The 24320-nt window shown below is 37.3% G+C and overlaps 1 protein-coding gene across 1 annotated transcript in view; it reads left to right on the top strand.

The window, feature by feature from the left end:
* The window catches only part of casz1 (castor zinc finger 1), a 219372-nt gene that overhangs the window by 22472 nt on the left and 172580 nt on the right, over positions 1-24320 (top strand). The window contains exon 3 of the mRNA XM_081608910.1: positions 18223-18300. The gene's annotated coding sequence lies outside the window, so the exon portion shown is untranslated. The remainder of the gene's footprint in view (positions 1-18222; positions 18301-24320) is intronic.

The raw sequence follows: 24320 nt of genomic DNA, 5'->3' as shown, positions 1-24320 counted from the left end.
AGGATTAGATGCTTACATTTCACTGTCAGAATTCCTTATTTTTGTAGCTTTTTTATTAGCTACACAGGCCATTTTCTTTCTCTTGTTCTGTGGTGAGCAACTTATTTTAGTGTGGTTTCTTTAAATGCAAATGAGGCACTTCACACCCCGCCCCCTTGCAGGTCACAGAGTCCCACTCCACCTGTTCTGCCATTTTTATTGCTTAATAGCTGAGATAAGATTAAATTGCAGAACAGATTTTTTTTCTTCCCCAAATTGATTAAAAGATTACAACAATGGAAGACTTGTCCATCCAGCCTTGCATGTTCAAGTTGTAAGGTGGTTCACATAAATGAACACCTCTTATAAACAAGACTTCAACGAGTAAGCTAATGCTAATGCCAAGAACACTGAATGCATTTAGGTCATGTTACTCAAGACAAAAAGGGCAAAAACAACACCAAACGGTTTATGTAATAATACTATTCAAAACACACAGTACGGTTAACTAGCTAAAAGCTAGCACACAGCGCTAAGAGAAGCAGAATCACTACGCTACTGCTGCAGGGATATCATATCAACACAGAATATAGTCATGTCTAAAATAAAATTTGATTTCATCAATGTTATTTTTAGCTTACCGCTTTGCAGTGTCCGTCGTTTCCTTAGACAGAAGGAATTGGCCCCCAATCAAAGTCTTTCAACAAATCCCTCTTGATACTGACAGAGGTTGTTGAAGTGCTCTGTGCAAACAAAGAGGACTTTCCCCATTGATGTGGGCAGATTCTCAAGAAAAATAAAATTTAACCAGACACTTTGAAGAGGTTCTAATGACACTTTGAAGGGGTCTTTGTAATGAAATGCGTGGGTTAATAAACCAAAAACCTGAACCTTTTGACTTATCCACCTGCAGCTGTGGCATCCTTGAAGTTGTACTACAAAAAGGTTGCAAGAAATAAAATGACTGGTTTGTGAAACTGGTGAACTGGAAGACATTGACTTTGTTTGCTAGTTCTACAACAAATGCTATGAGGCAATAGTTAAAAAAAGATTAATAGGGTAAAGAGAAAACTGAATGGATTGAAAATACAAACAAGATATATACACAGCACTTAATTAAACTTTTTCTCACACACATCAAAATGTATTAAAGGGTTAAAACATTGATTTTGCATGATACATCACCTTTTAAATTATTTTCATTCTTCCCAGAATCTATTAACTCAATGAAATTAAATAAACTGAATTAAAAATAGCTTGTTTACCATTTTAATAATTACTGGAAAAGCAGCAAACAAACTCTGCCTGTTGTAACAATTATAAAATATGCTCTGTAGCTATTGAAATCTTTCATGTCCATTAAGATTAAGAAATATTAGCTCAATGCATGTCTTTCAATGTCTGATCATCTTTGCAACCCGAAAATGTTATTCAGTACTGTTTCAACTGTTATTTTTATTTATTATTATTTTTTTGAGTATTCAAAAAATTGCACATGCATTTGCTCCAATTGTCATGGTGGGCCTGGATGTATGGCTTGAATGAACATTAAAACGTTTTTAATTGCTCTTCCTTGAGCCTAAATTGCTGTCATCATCAGAAATTTACTTCTGTGGTGTTTTTTAAAAACATATGTGGTAGAAGAGAGAAAATATTTAGGGTATCTGCAAATGTGATGCACATCTGTCAAACAGCCCAAGGGTGAAAACCAGCACATAACGAGACAACAAATGCTGATCCGGGACTTCTCTGCGGCAAAATAAAATATGGCTCAAGTTTTCATTAAGGTGCTATTGATTAGCTTTTCCTGGCAATGAATTATGGACGACATTAAATAAAAGGGAAAATATTTTTATGACTTTGCTTAGGCCACGCCAGATTCTCTCTTTTGCTTCTTGTATGCTCGCCCTGACAGGCATTTTGTTTTCTCTCAAATTCTTGTGGCTTTCACAAATCCAAGACCAAGTTGGAAAAAGTCATTTCTCATTTATTATTCTTTTGGTGCCGAATGCTTGCAAAAATGATTTGGAATAAAAACCTGCAGAAGGGACTTAATCTTTTGAAAGTAAAATATAAAATCAACCTGTTAAAGTTATGACAGATTTTTAGAATCTCTCGGTTTATAATAGCCCTGCAGAGACCAATCAAATTAAAGTAATACTGCTGCATTCTTTTGATCTGGTTATATTTTAATAGAAATGTCTGCAGTGCAGGCTTTCTAAATGTTGGTGTGTATTGCGTTGAAGCTTTGTTTAATCCGTAGAATTACCATGGATTAAACAGAGATCACTTTGGATCATGAGTCTGTCAGAGTGGAGAAAGAGAAGAAAAAATAGTTCTAATTGACAAAAGGACAGAGAAAATTAAACTAATTTTAGGATAATGCTTTTTAAAAACATAAATGTCTGTGGCTACTGTAAAAATTTGCTAGTTTACTATGTTTAGGATGTCTTGTTGTCAGCAGAAAGTCTACAAACTAATACAGTTGACCCCTGGTATTTGCCGGGGTTAGGGATCACAGCCTCCTGCTAATACTTAAGACCCTTTCTAAGAAGGCAAATAATTGTCTTTTTGAATAGTTCAAACACCAAGTATACCTTACTATTCTTTATCATGCACAGAAAAACTGCAGAAGAAGCTAATATCTACAGTTTTGCTTAAATCTCTTCCTACAACTAATCAGGGAGCGCCATTCATTTCCTTTGGTGCTCCTGTATTAACTGCTTTGCACAGTATTTGAGTATTTCCGTCTGAATTTTCTTTTGAATATTCTAGATATGCTTAACAGAAAAATAATTATGAGGTACTTTTGGATTTTCCTCATCTAATTTGTAGTCATGTTCTACAGAAAAATATGTTACTATGTGAAGCCACAAGTACTGAACTGCGAACAAGAGACGTAGATATTAGCAGTTAGGCTAGTTAGGCTAGTGTGGATTTATGCTGACTAAGCTCTTGGTGAGTGAACTTTGCAGAATATGTCGTCTAGCTTTCTGTTATTCCTGACATACAAACCAGAACAATAACTAGACTCTGCTACTGCTGCAACGCCACAGTTTTGTTTTTTTTGTTTTTTTCTTAAGCAAAATAATATCCTCAGCTGTTGCAAACTGTGACGATCAACGTTAAAGAGATTAGATTTTATTATTTATGGGTCACAATCACAAATTGGAATGAGTAAACAGAAGAATTATGGAGACAAACTTAGTCTGGTTATTGTCAGAGAGAACAGGACGAATGAGAAGATTTATGTGATTTAACACTACATGCCCTTGTCTGTTCATTTAATTTCATATTAGATGACGCCTTGCACCTGTTGCTGAACTGTTTCCTGAAGAAAGTGGTTTATTGTTTTTTTGGACATCACCAGGCTGGTGCTTAAGTTAGATCATGACTTAAGCCAGTGGAAGTTGGAGTGATTTTTCTGTATTATTAGAGATCCTATAGGAGAAAAATATATTTCTTATGAAAAAGAAAAGAATTAACATTAGGACTATGTGTTTTTTTCAATTATCTACCTACATACCTACTTACTATCAACCCATTTCCGTTAAGCCGCACAGCCATTATCAAATGTCTTTTATAGGAACAGCATGCAGTTTTCCAATTTTTATTTTTTTTACTTTGGTTTTGAGTTTTTAATATGTCTGGTATGTGCTGACGGTTGTTAGAGCTAAGCACCTATTAAAATAATTATATCAATAAGTCATAATTTGACTTGTCTGCCCAGTTTGGTGTTTTTTAGCCATGTTCTATATTGTTTATTGCATTTTAATTGTTATTTTTTTAACTGTTTTTTATTGTCCTTGAGTAACCTGAAAGGCACTTCTAAGTTAATAACATTATTATTATTATTATTATTATTATTATTATTATTATTATTATTATTATTATTATTATTATTAGTAGTAGTAGTAGTAGTAGTAACTTTCTTCATCAGTCCTGTTGGGACTTATTAATGTGGGTTTTTAATCCATGATTAGATTTTGTTGGTAACAGTGGGATTGCTCGGGTCAATTTTGAGTAAAATGTGTTCTCTAAATTGGAGTAAAACTAAAAATAGTGACATATCGATACGTCTATGAAAAGTACGTTCCACTCATGGAGTTCGTTTGGTTTCGGAAAGCACCTAAGACGTACAAGAATGTGTCTTGGCCTTTTTGCGTCACTGTTTTTCAGAGCAGTGCAGCCACACCTACAGCTTTTTATTGTACACGTGATAATGAGAGCTTATGAGAATATTGTTTTGCTGCTTTGATATTGTTGCATTCTTAAGCTGATGTCAAAAACAGCACTTCAAAAACAGTTTGTAGGCATAGCATTGTGTTCCTTCGTCCTCGAACTTGTTCCTCAAGTGAGAATATTTTTAGCCATGTAGACGTGGATTTTAGTACACGAAGACGTACTACGTTTTGAAATTGCATTTCTCTCGAGCTCTTTGTCAATGTTTTGTTTAGATGAACATTGAAGACTCATGAGAATCTAGAACCTTTCTCAAATTTTGCATTGAGTCATACTGTATATTCATCAACTATACAAGAATTAATGTAATTAAATGTAGTAAAACACTCAAGAATAGAGCAAGTTTTTTACAATGTGCAATGTTAAAAGTGAACTTTGACTGTGTTTTATTGCACTGTGCTGTGACGGTAGTGTTCAGAATGTAGATATTTTGTGTTCCAGGTGTTTTTCCCAGACTTTTTCCACATTACAAACGGAAAAGTGCCACAGTCTTTCAACATACTGTTAATATACCCTTAAAAGGCTTGACATGACTGAGCACCAAAAGCTTTCAGTTTTATTAGAGTTTTCCCTCTTTGTCAAGCATAACTTCCAGTTTGCGTTTTGAGGTAATTACAGTGTTGTGCACCTGAGAGTGGCATAAATTTGCACTTTGGGGTAAGAATCATCTGGCTGGATGCCCATCAGTGTCTGCATCACCTGGATATGATAAAAACACAGGCTCGGATGTCTTTCAAAGACTCCAAGAAGCATGTATCAACAGTTTAATGGAGTTTAACAAAAAAAATGAACTGTGTGGCATAATCTCCTCTTGTGTTACATTTAACTCTTTAATAATGTTAATAATGTTGCGCTCTTGTGAGTAGAAATAGGTTATTATATAAGCAAAGCCAGAGAAACAAAGTGTGACAAAGTGCTGAGCTAAAAGTGTTCCCTGGATAATAATGACACCAAATGATGTTCCGACCTAAACTCCACCTGTAAAGGATTTGTAATTAATGAAATGAGTTAAAACCTTGTGAAAATACATAGCCATGATGAGTGTTTCAACTTTTTCTGTCCATGTAAATCACATGTAATAAAGGAGAGGTTTGATGTGGTCTTCCATGAAGGCGAACTCCTGCACTGTATACTGTGTGCGATTCCTCTCTGCTACATATGGAATTTCCTCCCAGATGATTGAAGTATCAGCATATTGCTGCCATATTCCGTCCCACAAGGGGCTTGAGTTTTAATAATTTGCAGAACGAAGGGGGCAGATGAGAGGTGATCAAAGTCACTTTGCTTAATCTCTGAAGCACTGTCATTCAAAAAGTTTTCTGCAGTTCTCCAACTTGTGATAATAAGTACCAATTCAATACATGCCAGGTTCTCCAAGTATCACATCTTGATTGAGATTTTACAATAGCAGTATATATATTTTTTTTCAATTTGTTGCAAAAACTAAGTTCACCCATAGAAACAAAAACAGACTACAGAAAAAAAATCTTATCCAATCAAAAAATCTGCAACTTATTTATATAGGTTTTTTTAACCTGAGATTAGACGGCAAAAAAAAAAAAAGATAGTGGAAGATGTTTAAATTGTATTCATAAGGGGAAATTTGAAGTTCACAGTAAAGATAAAAACACCAACAAGCAAGTTCACCCAAAGTCATTTTGAGTGTTAAAGTTGTAGAATTTCTCACCAAGTAACATCAAAATCCAAAATGGCTGGTTTGTATGTAAAATTTGGTAGCCAGTGCAGTAAAAATATAAATAAATATATCTAAAATATATATATTTTAGCATTTCTTGTGATTTGTATTTAAGCCAATTTTTTGAACATCTCAATCTCAATATATTTTTTTACATCTCAATATATTTTATTGAGATTTTAAGTGAGAGAAAGGAAAAGACAAGAAAATCCAGAAATACACAAATAAATGCTTTTGAACAGTTTTTGTCCAGTTTGGCTTGCAGCGACTTTATTGGTCTGTCAAGGGTTTTCTTTTAACTGCAGTTTGTGGAGTGCCTCATTTTGAAAACATATTTTATTTTGAAAGACTAAATGTCTTTCTAAATTTTGAACCACTTTGGCCATTTTCCTCTTCGGCCAATTCTTCATAAACCTGAGAAATGTTTATGTGGAAAGATCTTATCAGATCAGCAGTCTACTCAGAATCACTTGAAACTTAAAGTTACTTAAATTTTCTTTCTCTTAATGTAAACTTCAGCAAGTCGTTGTCACCATATCTAGATTCTTAAAAAGCATCATGCTGTTGCCATGTGATTGGTTGACTTGCCATGTGTTTTGCAAAGCAGTTGGGCAAGTGTATGTGATAAAGGCAGGGAAGTGTACATTGCTATCATCACCATTGCTAATAGCGGTTAGCTTGTTTCCAAGCATAACAGTGAGCATGCCCTATATGTTTTTGAGCTGGTGATAGTCAGTAAGTCTTGTTTCATTCAAGCCGTAAGTTGCAGCTTCAGACCACACATTTTACTTTGAGAAGTGCCTGATGAGGAAAAGATCAAAGTGCTTGAGCAGTGCATCTCTTTTGACTGGTTATTTGTATTGATTAATAACAAGACTGCTTCGGTGTAGTACTTCTGAAGAAAATCCAAACATCACCAGAGGTATTTTACCACAGTTTGAGAACCCTGAATCCCGACCAGCAAAAGAATAGTTTATGCTATCACTGGAAAGCCGACTCAAAAGACAACTAAAGCTGCATCAGTGTACAATGTTTATCTGGTGTGGATATAAACTATGTATGTAGCAATCAATACACGCCAAGAAATACTATGTGCATGATGTTTACAGTATGATCATGTGGAGGAAAAATAACAATAAGTAATCTCGTGTCATTTAGCTGTTCTATGCAAAGTTAATGTAATCCTCTAATGTTTAGTATAATACATCAATCATGCAAAAATCTATTGTTGCATTAGCCTTGAAAGAACAATAATAATAAAAATGCTGTAATGGTTCTAGCTTCCTTTCCATAAATCATGCTTGCAGGCAGAGGAGGGGGTGGGGAGGCATCTTAACTTGCCATTTCAGCTCATCTGAGGGGCTAAAGGGATTCAGAATACTGATAGGATATCGAACAATAACCAGAGCCGCAGTTGGTCACTTTCAACTTGAAGTGGTTTGAAATATTGCTCAACACTGCTTCTAACTGAAGTTGACCCAACACCTCCTACAATGACATAAAGCCGTTTTCTGTTCGATAGGCACTCAACAACGGACTGTAAATCAACGGCAAATGCACGAAAACGGTGCATGGCCGAGGATTTATCGTCACACTGCAGATGCTTTTCAACAAATATGAAAATGAGACCAAAATAAGTGGGAATGCCATTTAACAAACTTCAGGTTCAGCTCCAGCCCTTAAAGAGGCAGCTCACAATAACTAAGAATGTAAAAAGTTGCAATTATATTTCAGTATTTTTTTTTAAATGTGAAATTCATACAAAGATTCGTTACACAGAGAGTGCATTTCTTCTTCATTTTGATGATTGTGACTTACAGCTGATGAGAACCAATATTTTTTTGAGACCAACTGAATGAAGAAAAAAACAAACACATGTTTAACACATAAATGCTTTGTTGTGGTCATGTTATGACCTACATATTCATAGAAAAATCTGCTGAGTTGATAATTGTCTAGCAGATAATCAGTAACTCTCTCCACAACAGAATAAGTCATAAAAGACACCTACATCCAAGTTTAATTGAAAGTTAAGTGGAAGAAAAAAGTGTGGTTAAAAAACGGACCTAATTAAGATATAACAAAGACTGGACTGGTAGTCAGTGAACCTTTTGTCTAAACATCTAGATGCACAAAAATAAACTCTTGAAATATATCACTCTGCGTGTAACTCTATATATGAGTTTACCTTTTCGAATTAAATTGCCTAAATAAATAAACTTTTGGACAATGTCCTTATTTTTTGAGATGCACCTGTGTGTACCCTGCTCATGGTACCTCTGTCACCCTCCTGTCAAGAAATTTTTCCAGTTAAATGTCTGAACAAAACGCGAAGCAAATTAACTCACAAAGTACGACGTTCTTTCCGATGGTTTAATAGCACTTTAAGGTACATCCGTTATGTGAATGTTAAGTGCAATAGTTAAGCAAATATCCTGATCAATAATGTATCGTTATGCAAAAAGTAATGCAACAAAACGCACATATACAGAGAGAGAAATTGCTGAAGAGCACAGCTTTCAGATTTGATAAGTGGGAGTGCATTTTTACCGTGCGGTTTCAACCTGGGACCTTTTATAAGTGCTTGTCGGAGTAGTGCTCAGAGTACAGCCTGAAGAGGCTTTTCGATTTCACAGAGAAAACACTCTTCCCAGGAAGTGGGTGGAGAAGATAATACTACAAAAGAGAAGGATGAAGGGAAAAAAAAGGAAAACTCAAGAATTAATAAACCTTTTTAGTCAGGCATAATCATTCATTTTGAACTTAAACTGAACAGAGCAACAAAACAAATCATTTTTGGGGAAAGAATACATGTATTTTAATGCCCTCAAGCAAAACTAATTAAAGACGACACCTCATTTACATAAATAAGCATTATAATTTGCATGCATGCACAGGGGAATAGAGTCAGAAAAAGGAGGCAATATTTTGCAGTCTGCTAATTTCATTTTATTCAGGATTTAAGCCTAATAAAGATTCATTTTGGAGGGGAAAGGAAAATAATCAAAGGGGAAATTTGAACTATCTCCAAAGATGCAGCAGCCTTCCATTCAAAGGGCTCCTTTTTTGTCAGCAGATGACTCCTAATCTGGAGTGGCACTTCCTGGCCCGCATCCAACACCAACTCCTTGAAAGGTAAAAAAAAAAATTTAGAGCCCAATTTATTAGTATGCAGTCCTGGCTCTGGGTAGAGAATTAATGGCGGTGACTGATAATGACTGTAATCGTGGCACAAATGGGGTGTTGAAATAGCAAACAACGGGCACAAGGCATGTAATGGGGATTTTATTAATTACCCAAGGTCCCTAGCACGAGCAGTCTCAAGGATTTACAGTGACCATGCCAGCCGGTCGAGAAGGGGTCGACCAGTATAATCTGACTAAGAAAGGGTCACAACAGAGGTGTGCTGCACTCACATTAAAAGAAATAAAAAATAAATATATGATTTCAGCTTGTTGCTTTGAAGACATGAAATAAAGTTCTTTCTTATAATACATTTTAATGGTGTTCAACGACAGAATCATGGAGTATTTTTAAGCTGCTTACAAAACAGTCAAAGAAGGAAACAGAAGCAACTGAGGTAAAAAATTTCCTCCTTTTTTATTGTGCTCCAAATGAGCTGTGCAGTAAAGGCATTAACCTACACTACAATGACATAAGCTCCCTCTGTCTTTGTTGACGGTTAGAAAAAGAAATCAACATATGGGTGGCACTGTCAGGTAGGCTAACCCATTCACACATCAGCTCATCAACAAGAGAGGATTGATTAAAAGTCCCTTTTATTACTCACTGCATCCTTAATGGATGCGAGACTTTGAAAATGGAAGAAACAATTAGAGTTTTACTGCTTTGTGGGCACTCCTGATTTATATAAATCACTGGTTGGGTGTAAATTTTCCAATAAAAGTCTGAACCGCTCCTGGCATACATAATCAACACGTCCATTCTTGGTACAGATGCCTGGGCTCAAACAATCTCTTTAAATTGCAAAGAGTCAACAGCCTTACCAATTGGAGCTCCATCAGTTGATTGGCTGTACAGCAGCTGATGGCGTTTCTTAACTGTTTGCTATTTCTTTTATTCTGCAATTAATCATATATATATTTGGCTCAAAACGACACACATACAGTATATATTGTCAAAGTATTGACTCTCTATGAACTTTTCCATATCTGGCATGTCAGAAACACATACTTTAATTTGGATTTTATGTGTTATTCCAACATAATGGAGAACAATACCAAATAATGTGTCGATCTACTTATTATGGTCTAAATCAGTGGTCCCCAAACTATGGCCTGCGGACCGGATCCGGCCCGCCTCCACATTTGGTCCGGCCCCCTGAACAATACCAGAGAGCATTTAGATTTTTTTTCATATACCGTGTTTTCCAGACTATAGGCCGCTACTTTTTTCCTAAGCTTCGAACTATGCGGCTTATAGCCCAGTGCAGCTTATATGTGGATTTTTTTTCAACCACCAGGGGGCTCTTTAGCAGGAAGTGAATCATTGGAAGTCAAAATTAGAAATAAAAGAAGAAAGCACCCATTAGAGCGGAATTAGGTTTTAATAGGGAATTGAAATTTGAGAATGTTGTTGATCAGTTAAATAGCATTGACTGGAAAAAGAAGATTTTTTGTTTTTTTTAAATAATACTGGGATCATTATGAGAATTTGAGGTATAGATATTAGGATCCAATAGATGGCAGTAGTGCAACAATAATGGATGCAAGCTGCCTTCGAAATCTAAAGAAGAAGAAAGCGCCTATTTTCATTTAGCACATGCTAGTAGCAGACATAAAGGATCAGCACTTTTACTGTTATAGTTATCGTTCGGAAACTACTGTAATCAGTTCTGTTAAATCTAATCTTGGCACCTTTTTCTTTTTCAACCGTAATAAATGTGATATTCAATTGACCTGTTATGACTCAGATTTTGGGTGTCCGTCCCCCTCTGATGCTGCTGCATCGTTGTGGAAAACCTAGAGCGGCAGAGATATCTGCGGCTTATAGTCCGGTGCGGCTTATAGTCCGATGCGGCTTATATGTTTATGTTTACTGGTTTTTAAAAAAAAAACTTTGGGGTTGCGGCTTATAGTCTGTAAAATACGGTATTATTTCCTGGATTTTTATTCTGTGAAGAACCCAGAGAGGATTATTTGTGCTTTCTGGAAAACAAATTTTTACATTTAGGCACTCCTGCAAACGTCACACTTTTTCTGTTACAAACTGACTCCGGCCCCCACCAGAGAAGGGAAGTTATGTGGCCCTCACAAGTAAAAGTTTGGGGAGCCCTGGTCTAAATAGAGGAGTAGGGAGCTTACCTTGTTGAGGATAGAAACAAAGTAAGGTGCAGAAGTTCATTAGCCTGTAATAAGCTTAGAGCACTGCACAATAAATGCGGATATAAACCTGCCCTGCTCGGTTCCTATCAGTCACACATCCCAGATGATTTGCTCTTCACTCATCCTGCAGTTACAACAAGCAACCAAATGGAGCTGGAAGATGTTAAACTAAAGCTAAACATGGGAGAGGTTGCACTTCTTACTCAAACTATGGTCTAAAAACATCCATCCATCCATTTTCTTGCACCCTTGTCCCTTAGTGGGGTCGGGAGGGGTGCTGGTGCCCATCTCCAGCTAACGTTTCGGGCGAGAGGCGGGATACACCCTGGACAGATCGCCAGTCTGTCGCAGGGCATGGTCTAAAAACAAAAACAGTAAAATCTTATTTAAAATAATATGTTGGGTTTACTTAGGGCTGGTTAGCTCCGGGCATTTTTCCATCAACTGAGTGGCAGATTTCAGTAGATTTTAAAGTGTACTAAGGTTTGTTTCATGGATTGTTCTATATGTAGCTCCAGGCATCTTTCCATCGACTCACTGACGAATTGCAGTAGATTTTAAAGTCAACTTTGTACATTTACTTGGCCTTGCTCACACTTGAACATTCAGTGATATAGTCTATTGTTTCAGTTGGTAATATGTTTAGAGTTGTTGTGTCGGAAAGCTCATGAGCCTCAAGTTCTTTTCCACTCCCCCAAACTCCTTTTCATTCAGGTTTATCTTGTATTTAGCTCAGTTTATCTTCCAACCAAACTCTGCACATTTTCACGGTCCAAGATTAAGAAAAGCATCTCCACAGCATGATGCTGCCGGATGTACAGTGTAGCTTTTCTGTCTCAGAGCAGTTTGCGCGTAGCCCATAAAGTTCCATCTTGGATCACCAATGATATATATCTACTATATATTCCACCTGAGCTCTGCAGAATCTCTACAACTCTAGAGCTAACATGGGTCTCTTACCTGCTTCTCGGACTGCTGCTTTCTTCCCCCCTCTAAAGAATCGCAGAAAAACAAAGACAGTTAACAATTTTTGCTAAACATGTTGAAAGTACTGTTTTTTAAGTTTTCAACTCATGGCGTTATGTTTAGCTTCTGCTTTGACTCACAGTTGCAGAAACTGAGTTAACCTGAAATGTCACCTACCTAGACTGGTTCTTTATAACAAATAAAGAAATATTCCATCTTATCTTTGAGGCATTAGAAAACACATCTCTAAATATTTCCGTAGTTTTTCTATCCTTGGTAAAACTTCTAACACAAACGTGAAAGTTGTAATAGACAGGCTTAATAAAAAGTATTAAATATTTTAAAATTGTTGCAGAAAAGCCTAATTCAAAAGCCAGTAACTATACACAGCGAGATTGATTTTACTTTTATTGGGACATTTCATTTTACGGTACTACATATATTTATTTTAATTTTAATTCAGCTCAGATATGCATGCACTTTTATCCTTGAAGTTCATATTTGTTCACATAACAAGCAGGGGAATGAGTTACTGTAATGTACGTTAAGAGCTGTAATAATTTAGATGCTGGAAAAGGAAACAACAATCATAAAAATCCTTTAGCTGCTCTCATATAAAATGGAGGCCAACAACACTCAACTGTCAGCAACATGTTAAAATAACTTTGCTGATTTTAAATAGGAAAATATGTGCACACGTGCTTGGGAGTGTCGCTGCTTAAACAAAAAGCACTGCTGGTGGATTAGCTGTATTCTTTCCCATTTAAAACTTGATTTATTTTTCCATTTCAGTACTAAATTTGTGGAATGGGGTCATTAAGGGCATAAAGCTTAACTGCTGATACTTTCATTTCAACATTTTAGCAGAATTGTGTGAATGGCCTAAAGTCAACAGAGCAGATCACTGACAGAGTGAAACCGCAACAAGATGCAGCAGAGCTAATCGAGACACTGTTTGCTTTGTTTTTCTCTCAGAATCCCACATTATTCAATAAACAGTACAGCAGAGTGCAGCTGGGGCTTTGTCAGAAAGGAAAATAACATTTCAAAAGAAGCATGATTTAAACCAAGATCTTGACTTATGACTAGTGTTTTGTTGTACTGATGGCTAGGAGATGCTCAGTATCATTGCCTAATCACATGTCCTCATGCGAGACGCTATAGGTTCATTTTCCCAGCACAGAAAAGCAGAAAGCTAAACAGTAAAAGAAATTATGCTGGACTTGCTCGCATTACTTTTATGGAAAACATAAGGATGAACTCAAGTGACTTTTTGCTCCCGTCACATTGCGTGACAAAGGAGTGTGTATAATTTTTCCAGTAAATTCATCTCGTTCTTATGCCCAAGGGCAACCAATGGTAACATAACCTCAGAAAATCTCACCATTCAGGTTCATTTTGTCTTTTTGTCATGCACAAGAGCAGCTTGAAAAAAGAACCTTCTTTAACAAAATCATGTGTCGTTGAATTACTAATGACATTAGTATCCTCTACACTGCCTTGGAAATAAACTGGCAGTAAGCAGGTGCACTGTTAAAACCACAGACTGTAGATGCTGTGTATCCCAGCCTGTCCTCTTTAACTTTCGTGGTTTTGTAAACGTGAGGATATTGAAACCGTCCCTTCTAGTGAGATTGATCGAACCCAACGGGTTCCCAGTATCTCAGCAGTCACTGAACAGTTAATACCTCTCAGCTCCTCTGATTGCTGTTTTATCACTAAAATCAAAATATGCACCTTTTCAGAACCTTCCCTCATTCACATGTTCTGACATGGTTTTCACTAGTGGCTTGGCTCTGGGTTGTTTTTGTGGTATTGCTGTGTTCTTTTGGAGCACCGCGTTTCTGTCTGAGCGCTGCTTTCAGGACACAGCAAGAAATATATTTAATGTATATTTTTTTGGCATATTAACACACAAGGGCAATCAAATCAACTGGAAATTTGGAAATATTGATTCACCTTCATCACTATGTGATTCACAAAATTAATGGATTAATCTCATATAATGTTATGCAAGTCTGCAAATGCTTATGCAGACTTAATAAATATTTAGATCCATCATTAATAATGTTTATTTTAGAAATAGTACGTGTGCATCTCTGCCCCCCCAAACAACATATTGATGCTTTCTATCATTCCAATCTTTGAGTGGAAAATATCTGTTCGTGGTGGAAAGTAGATGCGTGTGAAATACCCAACTTTTTTTTTTGGTGTTGTTTGTCTCTTTACAATAAGTACCTGTTAAATGGGTGTGTGCATATTTTTTTTTCCTCAAATTATGAGGTCATGTGTGAAAAATGTACTGAAAAACAGTCGTGCCGTAACGTATCAAAACCTGTTTTTACATAATGCCACAGACATTAGAGAGAGGGGGGAAAAAAGCAGCAGCACAATGAATGTTTCTCTTTGGTTTTGTTTGTTTTTGCTCCTCCTCTTGCGCTATGTGAGGTGAGAGGGGAGACTTTGAAACTAAAGTTGGCAACATTCCTTGGCCGTGACACACACACGAGTACACATTATTCCTCTCTTTAATATGCCCCAAAAAATAACATATAATATTGAAGCAGATGTTAAAATTCTCAACTCAAAAACTCCTTTAACTGAGATAAGTAGAAATATAATTTATATGTTTATTGAGACCATTTGTGCAAAATAGTCTCATTTTGCACAAATGAGACCAATTATATGATTTTTGTTGTGGTCTAACTTTGATACTGCTGGTAAAGCATAATTTAGCCCTGATTTACTCTGCACAGAGCACAAAAACAGAGATTTCCTAAGCCTGCTACATCTGAAGAAGGCGAGGAAGTTCCTCAAAGGCTGGAAGTAGCCGTCCTGTGGGCGTTTAGGAGGAGATCCCTGTTTGTTCCAGAGGTGTCTCAGACTGTTGCCTCACCTGGTACAGCTTAGCTCAGATGGTCGGATTAGGCAGCAGCCGTATTGAAGATATGTCACTAATCCATTGTTCCTTAACTTGGCAACCAGACACGGTTCTGTGCAACTCTTCCGCTCAGTCAAAGTCAGCGATACGCCCGTCAAGGAATGTGAGAAATTTCAACAGCACTTTGATACTTTTTAAAATGCATTACAGCAAAACAGTGCCTTGCGAAAGTATTTACACCCTTACAACTAATTTACATTTAGTCACATTACAGCGACAAACCTCAATGACCATTATTGGGAATTCATGTATGGAGCAAATGTAATGTACAATGTAATTAATAAAGGAAGGAACTGAATCCATGGTGTGGAGTTTGGGTGGCATTTTCAAAAATGTTAATAAAAGTGACAATAAAAACAAACTTTTAAAAAAAAATCATCTCAATTTCTGTATAGATCTATACAGTCAGAACCAAACAAGCACACATACTGTTAAAGAAAGTAACCTGGTTATTTCTCAATAATTTCATTTCAAAGGTTACATTAAATTGTACAACTACACAATGCAGTGGACTCCCAGTATTCACGGTTGTTATGGACCACAACAACTCGTGAATAGCAAAATCCATAAATACTTGGAACACACATTGAAGCCACTAGACTCTATTTTAATAATTCAAACACCAAATATACCTTGATATGCATTACCACGGCGTACAGTGCAAACTGTCCTGCCACTACCGTCAAAGCTAATATTTACAGTCTTTCTTATTTCTGCTTTGGGGAGTACAGTTAATCAGCAAACGCCAATTGCAAACACCAGCCAGTAGTGTGTCAAGTAGCATTGCGCTTAGGTACTTCGGCTTCCCATTCTGTATTTTTTCTAGGATATTTTAGATCTAATCTTAAAAAAATAAAATAAAATTACGTTCCTCAGAAAAAAACGCAAATAGGCTAACTCACAAATACTGAACTGTTTTAGACATGGGCTCACTGGAACTTCATTAAAATCATTTAGCTGTACTGATAGTATTATTGCCTTAATGGAACCAACAGAGGGAAATAGAGCAAACAGCAAAAGCAACAATCCCTGCCATGCTGCCCATTCTTACTTGACACAGATGCTTTTGATTTATTATTTTTGCCCAACTGTGGGGCCTGGCGTAATGTTTGAAGTTTGTATGTCTTCTCTGTGCACACATTTTTTCTCTCTGTAGCTTTTCTCCTGATGGACGAGTGTCTCGCTCTCTTCCTGGACAATAACATTTCCTTACATTAAGTACTTTAATTTTGAGAAGGCACAAAATAATCCTTAATAATTAAGCAGCTCCAGAGAGATGGTCACTACTGAGATTGTAACCACGAGGTAGAGTTTAATAAAAGGAGTTCACAGATGCTTTTAGCTCTTCTGGTCTGGGATGCTTTTGCTGGATAACAGGACGTTCACCACAGATTAGATGCAAAGGGGGGAAAAAAGATGTTCTAAAACAGATTATTAATTAATTCGTTCATATCATATCAAAATATGTATGTATGTATGTATGTATGTATGTTTTTGGTCAGAAGGCTTGCCCTTCATATCGTAGCTACATCACAACTGGTTGGGAGCACAACTCTTATTTATCCAGTGTGCAGATAATTAAGCTGTTCTCATTAGTGACATAATTGGAAATGTAATTAGCAATAGTAATAATTATTGCATCTAATACCTTTTTCTCTATCGTTATCAGGCTCATTCAAACTGGTAATTAGAGTTCAAGAGATTTTCATACTTTTGTCCTAATTTATTTTAGTGACCAATTATTTCAGCTGGAACTCGCGCCAATAAATCAGAACTATGTTCATCTGGGCTGTTTAGCAAACAAACAAAATACTCGTTTGGTTTTTAGATGAGAGAAATGCTAGCAGTGTACCACGGCGTGATTATGCGTGCTGTTTTTTTTTTTTTTCTTTGTTTCTAACTTCTCTTAATGGCCTGCAACAAGAATGAAGGCATGTGTACGAGATGTAGTCATGGTTATGATAGCTGTAGAAAGCTACTAATCGGATTTGAATGGCCACAGCTACACAAAGCTGAAAAATTCTGGTCTGATTTCTGATAATTTGGACATGTTTCTTACCAGTGGTCAATATCTTATCTGCAGTGGTCATAGGTAGCAAGGTAGCAATCGGATTTCTGCCTTCGATTGTTTTTGTCAACAAACCTCTGACCAATGCTTGAGGTGTGCATGGATGTTGCTGTGCACTGCCAGTGCGCTTTCTAGAAGAAGTAAGGCATCTAGAGAGGCAGTTTCTCGACAGCTTACCTCTCCAGCTCACTTTTATTACAAATGCAGGCTTGACTAATATTGCATACACTTTGTCAATCTACTTAGAGCAGGAAAGTAAAACTTTATATGATATGCAAAAACCACTAATAATTTCAAACGGCAGTTTTATTTTACTTAAGTCTATGCACCAAATTGGAAATATCAACAAATAAATGTTGATAGATAATGTCATAAGTGTGATGAGCAATAAATTATTTTTGCAGCGGTGGGAAATGTTGCTTTTCTGTTTAAATCATATCGATTAGATCATGTTCTACAAGTTTATTTACAATTTTTTTTTGTGTCAAAAACCATGAAATGGGAGTGTTATTACTCAAAATAGTCACACCCTGTGAATCCCATGCTATTCCATCCCTAGTCTTCAGTGTATATGTAAACATAGACTATTTGCACACATTTGAAAAGCCTTTAAATGCAAAGGCAACAACAGCAAAGGTTTATGAAAGGGATGTTGAAAGTTGCCACTTGCAAATGGCCTGCAAGTCACTGAGATTTTAGTGGCACTAAGAAAATGTACACGATCATTTTATTACTCATTTTGAAACAGAACAAGAAATAAAGATTCCTCAGATGCTGTGACTTGTCTTGTTCATGCTTACCATAAATACCTGTCTGCATTATTCTGTTGGTGCAGTTGTTTGGGCTTCGTTTCAATCTTCGCTTTGAAGATTGTTACTCTGTACAGCACAACCAATCTTTGGAAATATCTTGTGAAATTCTTTAAATCTGTCATTTCAAAGTAATGGCGAGTGACAGTAAACAGCTGTTTTATGTTTATCTACAGGAATCAGATGGCAGTAGAGTGAGCATCAGACGGATTGTGCAGCAGATCCATCTTCAGTGCAGATTTTACAATAGGAAGGTGAGTCTTAAACCTAAATCAATTTGCCATTTCACTCGTATTTACCAGAAAACTGACTACCTGATGCAACAAAGTGGCAGCTAAGTTTAGAAAACACATTTTAAAGCGAAAAGGCATTCCCTTTTCCATCTGATCAGCATTCGCAGTTCTTGCTTCAGTCATGTAAAAAAGAGCATTTCACACATTTGCCATTTATTCCCTTGTTTTCTTCAGCCTTAAGCAAATTATTGGGTAATTGATGCAACTTTCACAGAACACAAAATGTGTTATGCCATGTGCGGTGCGTCAGTCTTTGCTCCATGTTGAAGTTGCACCTCTGTTTCTTGGAGCAACTTAATTGTCTCAAACATGCACACAAGCAGCACGTACAAGTCATGATACCCCAAGGCATAGATTAATTAAGCTATGAAAACCCATGAGCAGGGAGCATTCAGCAGGTGCCTGTTTGGCTTGGTATGGGACTTGTTTTTGGCAGTGGTGCAGCGGCTCATTATAAATCTATAATTAAGTTACAATTTTATTTGCCATTTTTTTTAGAACATGCTGTCATAGGGGATCAACATGGCTTAAACTCTGGTTCTGCTAAGTACACTCTTGGTTATATCGCTTCTTGCATCCTCCGCTCCTCTGCAGAAATCCTACTTTGACAAAATATGTGATTAAACGGCTCGGTGTCTCACACATCTCGAAACCCAGGGTCCCTGAGATGTTTGTGTGCTTGACTTTCTCATTGAGGAGCATCTTGTGATTTTTAGAATCTCTTCATTTGCCCGTAATCCAAGACAAAACAGTCCATACTCCTCCTTCCCTCCTGAACAGACACACACACAAAAAAATACATGGCTTCCAGCCTGCGGCTGACGGGACGGTCCTCTGAACCCCCCGCAGGTCGGCTCATCTCTCGGTGGGTGTGTTGGCAGCGCTAAGTGAATGCAATGAAGCGTTGCTCTCTCTCAGGCCAACATCTGTTATCCTGAGTCACCTGCCAGCAAAACGGGGAGGGCCGGGGACACACAGTGGGGGAAGAAGAGATGAGCCGGGCTGTGGGAGAAAAGCCCCTCGTCTGCAGGGTGGTCAGGCTGAATGAGAGTCAGCACTGGAGCGTCGGCATTTGCCAAGAGCCTGCTTAAGCTAACAATGCGGCCTGTGGAGGGGGCAGACGAGGCAGGAAATTGAGGTTAACAATGTTGTTACATATTAAACAGAACTTGGCTTCACGTATTGGATGTGGAGGAGCAAATGCTTATAGAGTCAAGACTGTTATTTAAAAATTAGGTTAATAAAAAATGTGATGAATATCTAGGGAAGAGTTGTGCTAATTTAGGGAGATAAAATCAAAGATACCACTTAATTTAAAAAAAATATATTTGCTGTATGTGATGTTTTCTATAAATTTAGGGTTTAACTTGGAGATATTAGAAGTTCTTAATTTTTATTACTGTGCACTGTTGCCCTGTTATGAAAATAGTTCCTTGTTCAAATTGAATGTATTGAGTTTCTTTGTAGTGTTTTCGTGCTCCCTTTATGAATTTCAAGGAACCCCCTCAAGTCCAACACAACCCTCAAGAGACAGTTAAAAATATGGTCTAGTCAAAGTCCCTTCCTCTATCCAGCAGAAAGAGGAAGGGAGGAAGGAATTGATGCTCACAGACAAATTCAAAACAGAATGGACAACGATTCTCTGTAAAGATGGTAGAGAGATGCTTGGATTTTCACTGCTCAGGCCATACAAGTGAATCTCCCCACTTTCTGGTACTCTACCCCCCCACTGTGCTTTGCCCGGGGGACAGACATCTTCCACGTGTTGTAATAAGGGTAGCTGATATAATGAAGGTCATTGTAATCAGAGCTAATGTGCGAAGGAGTCAAGACACTGTAGCTTTATTTGCCAGCAAGGCCCTGCATTCTGTACCCGTGGGGATCCAGCTGATAGTGTTATCTTTGCTAACCTGACTCTAATACAGGCCTCGCTCCGCTGTTTGTGTCAGTGTCAGAGCTGAACTTTTTTTCCCTGTGATCCCCTTCGTGTGTGGATGGGAATGCGTCTGGCTCCTCTTTTTTCCGTCCTGGTTAAATCCCATCCCAAGGTGTTTGAACTCCTATTTGACACATTGCATTTTTAAAAAAAGCCGAGCGCTCCCTCTCTGAACTCTTCGACTTGGAAAGCAGACGAGGGTCATATAGGAAGTACTTGACAGAGAAACATTACATCGGCGTATGCTGAGGAACGGCTCATAGGAGATGACCTCTAAATCTAATCCTGTCCCTCAGGATATGCAAATGTCCTCAGCTCAAATTTGATTTGTTTTTGTTTATTCAAGACACAGTGGTTTGTTAGCAACTTTTGTCCAGAATCTACAGTGCAAAACCCCCCAAAACAAAACAAAAAAACAGCATAACTATTGAGTTACTATGAAGCAGGATTTTCAGAAAAATTGACAGGAAACTATTATTTTAACTATTATTAAATTCCCTGCATTATTTTCAAAATGTGATTAAAATAACCCACAGAATGTGCATATTTATAGCAAAAAAACCCACGATTTACAATGTGAATTAAAAAAGCAGAGCAGAATCCAACTTTTTTCACATGTAATGCAAAAAAAAAAAGAAAAAAAAAGAAAAATTTTGTCTCAATCATTTTTATTCTGTGCAGCATGCTTTGGTAATAGGCTAAAGTTAGCATATTTGCTCTCTGCTTTGTTTTGGGTCCTTTCTTTAAGACATATAAAGTTGTTCTGCTTCAGAGACCTTGATCTTCTAAACACAGCTTCTCTTCTCTTAAACCATTTGTGTATACCTGAGTGACAGAACAGGTCACAGACAGACAGGAAGCTGCTGCAGCTTAATTACTGTGAGCATTAAACTAAAGAGTTAAAAAGCCTTATATTATAAGATGAAAATCCAGATTTAAGGAGCAAAAATTTCCATGAACTCTTTATACAGCTGTGCGAGCCATGTGATTGTTTAAAACTGGGTGTGCCACATACATCTCACTGTTGGTGCTGCTCTTCTAATCACGGCCCAATAAAAGGTATCGGGGATTATATTTTTACTGTAACTCTCTGGTTTGATCATTTGAAAGGAGCATTGATGGAGACTCCAACACATCTGCAATCAGGTTCTTTATTCAAATGCATAAAAATGTAATTATTTTGTTTGCTTAGTAAATTGAAAAAAGTTTGTTTATTGCATTTGTTTATTAATTTACCTGATTAAGTGATTAAATGTGTTAGAATAAAACACGTTCAAACAACACCCACCACATAAATGTATCTGCTGCTTCTTCAGCAGTTAGCTTATTTTCTAATATTTTCATTATCATCCTATTAATCAGGATTGCGTTTTGACTTACATCAAAAGCCTTTTTTTCCCTATTCATCAGAGCACCTCCCGAAAAGAAAAAAAAAAAAAGTCTATCCAAATACACCCTCGTGCAAGTCCCCTGATCCCATCATTCAAACTTCCAAGCCCTGCTTTCTGGCTTCCTGGAGGACCACGGTGAAATGATCTCTTTTGTTTCGCATCATTAGTTCCATCTGTTGTGCGAGCAGGCCTGTCTGTTCCGGAGCATGGCAACGTGATGGTGGCCAGGGGCGATTGGAGACGCTTACAGTCCTGGTGGCTCGTGGCTCAACCTCCAGAACTGCCGCCGCCGCCTTGTTCGTGATCCCTCTGACACCGTCACACTCTCTGGGATGTTTATTCTCACTTATTTATGCACACATTGGAATAAAATGGAAGCAAGCATGAGCTTTGTGTGCATGGGCTGAGGTTTATCTTGTCTTCACAAGACGGAAAAATTTTATTTTTTTATGGTCAATCAGCACATACGGGAGAAGTGAAAAAGTATTTTCCCCTTACAGATTTCTGACAATCTGAGTAAATATAAAAGAGTTTTGAAGTGATTTCATTTAAAAAGGGGGAAAAAAGTTATCTGGTTGCTCCATCATGCATTTTCTAACTCAGGCAATGAATCTTTTACATCATTGTGGAGGAATTTTGGTCCATTCCTCTTTGCTGAATTGTTTTATTCAAGCTACATTCAAGGGTTTTCAAGCATGATCATCCTTTTGTAAGTAGTGCCACAGCATTTCAATCAAATTGAACCTTCGGCCTCTTCAAAATCTTCCTTTTCTTTTTAGCCACAGAGGAAAACTTGCTGGTGGGGTTTGGATTATTTTCCTGTTGTTCAGCTACTTGAGAAGCTTAAGGACGTCTCATTGCCATGTTTGTCTGTTACTACGATCATCATTTCTGAAGTGCTGTTCGTTTTACCACAGATTCAATTGGACTCACTTTTTCCCAAACAGTTTGAATGATTAAACAAAGGTTCACCTTGAGATGGGTCTTCTTTATAAAATCATGGACCCTGAACCTTAACTGAGGCCTGCAGGTTTTTAGATTTTGCTCTGGGTTCTGTTGTGACCTTCTGGATGAGCGTTAGATGCTGTCTAGAACTTGGTAGGCTGAGTCCTGCTGTGAAGGTTCATCGTTGTGCTTTACTGGAGTCTCAAAATGTCAGGAAATCTTTTGTAAATCTTTCCAGACTGATAGATGTTAATGAGGTTATTTTCTATCTGTTTTTTTAATTTGATAAGATTTTGTTCTGCCCTTGGAGATTTGTTTAACCTACTTCCTGCTGTCAGACAGGTTCTATTTATGTGATATTTTTATTCTGCTGTTCTGGCAGTAGTCTGACCTGAGTGTGTCCAGGATGCTTGATGGCACATGTTGCTACCAAGGTTGGAACTGTTAGTTATTAGATTTAGGGGGAATTACTTTTTCAAACAGGGCCAGGTTGGTTTGGACAGTTTTTTCCCCTGTATTATAGATAAAATGATAATTTTAAAGCTGCTGTTTGCATCTACTCGTGTTTTCTTTAGGAATATCTAAAACAGACATTTCTCACAACACTGTAATTAAAAAGAAATAGTTTTTAATTCATATCCAAAGCAAGCCTTTGTAGGTCAGATCTGTACTTTTTCTTGCATTTGGAAGTGAATGATACCCCAAACAGATGTAAATTTTTCCCACAACAAGGAAATATTTTATTCATGATTTACATGCCTGATAAATCTTCAGAAAGTCGTAGCGCTGATGGGCATACACAATTTAACATCTGTCCTCCCCAGAGTTGTTAATCAGATCCTGAAGCACATGGGACTGAGATTTGGAGCTTTATTTCTGCTTTATATGTTTCTTAATTACTTCTTATAAACAAAGTATTCTCTGCAGAAGACTAGAACTTGAGAAATCACTTATAGTTGAAGGAAAACATTGCACTCCAGCTTCTCGGGCTTATCTTTGCGAACCTCCGCCATGGTTAGGATGGCGAAATGTGGCCACACATTCTAATTATAATACATAATTCCCAAATGAATATTTCCATAATGTCCCCCCAGTGAATTGCTCTTATCCCCATAGCGGGAGTGTTCAGCACAAGGGCATCTGTGTGCGTGTCAGTGTGGAGATCGCCGGATAATTTTCACTGAAGATGAAGCCATCAAAGGTCACAGCCATCCAAATGACCTAACCTTGGAATGTAACACCTGGGTGTAAAAGTGGACTTATCCTATCTGATGGAATGGGTGTAATGTACCCCTAATGTATAAAGTGCGGAAATAAAATAAGAGTTATTGGTTGGCGGAGGAGGTTCAGTGTGGGTTAGAGAAGCCTGTAACTCTATAGGGTGAAATAGCTGTGTTGGTATCACCTGAGGTGACAGTCTATTGCCAGAGTGCTGTATTTGTTGGAACCATTATGAAATAAAGTCAGTGGAAAAGGCCAATATTCAGTTTGAATTGATTCCTGAAAAAGTCCAGAAGTGAATATGCTTTCATTTTGATGGTATTACTATGGACAAAGTGTGTTGTGTCAGTTTCACCCCGCCATTACTTTGCTCCATTAGGGCAAAACCGGGTGATTTTATTTTTGCCCAGTCTATTTTCTGTGATAAAATGAAAATCTGAAAGCTTTATTAAGTCTGAGTGACACCCAAAGCTGAGAGCCAACAGGAA

Source organism: Poecilia reticulata, chromosome 7 (genome assembly GCF_904066995.2).
Source record: "Poecilia reticulata chromosome 7, P_reticulata-male-v2, whole genome shotgun sequence".
In the NCBI taxonomy this organism is placed as follows: Eukaryota; Metazoa; Chordata; class Actinopteri; order Cyprinodontiformes; family Poeciliidae; genus Poecilia; species Poecilia reticulata.
The sequence above is the reverse complement of the archived record's forward strand: the minus strand, read 5'-3'. Positions and strand labels throughout refer to the sequence as shown.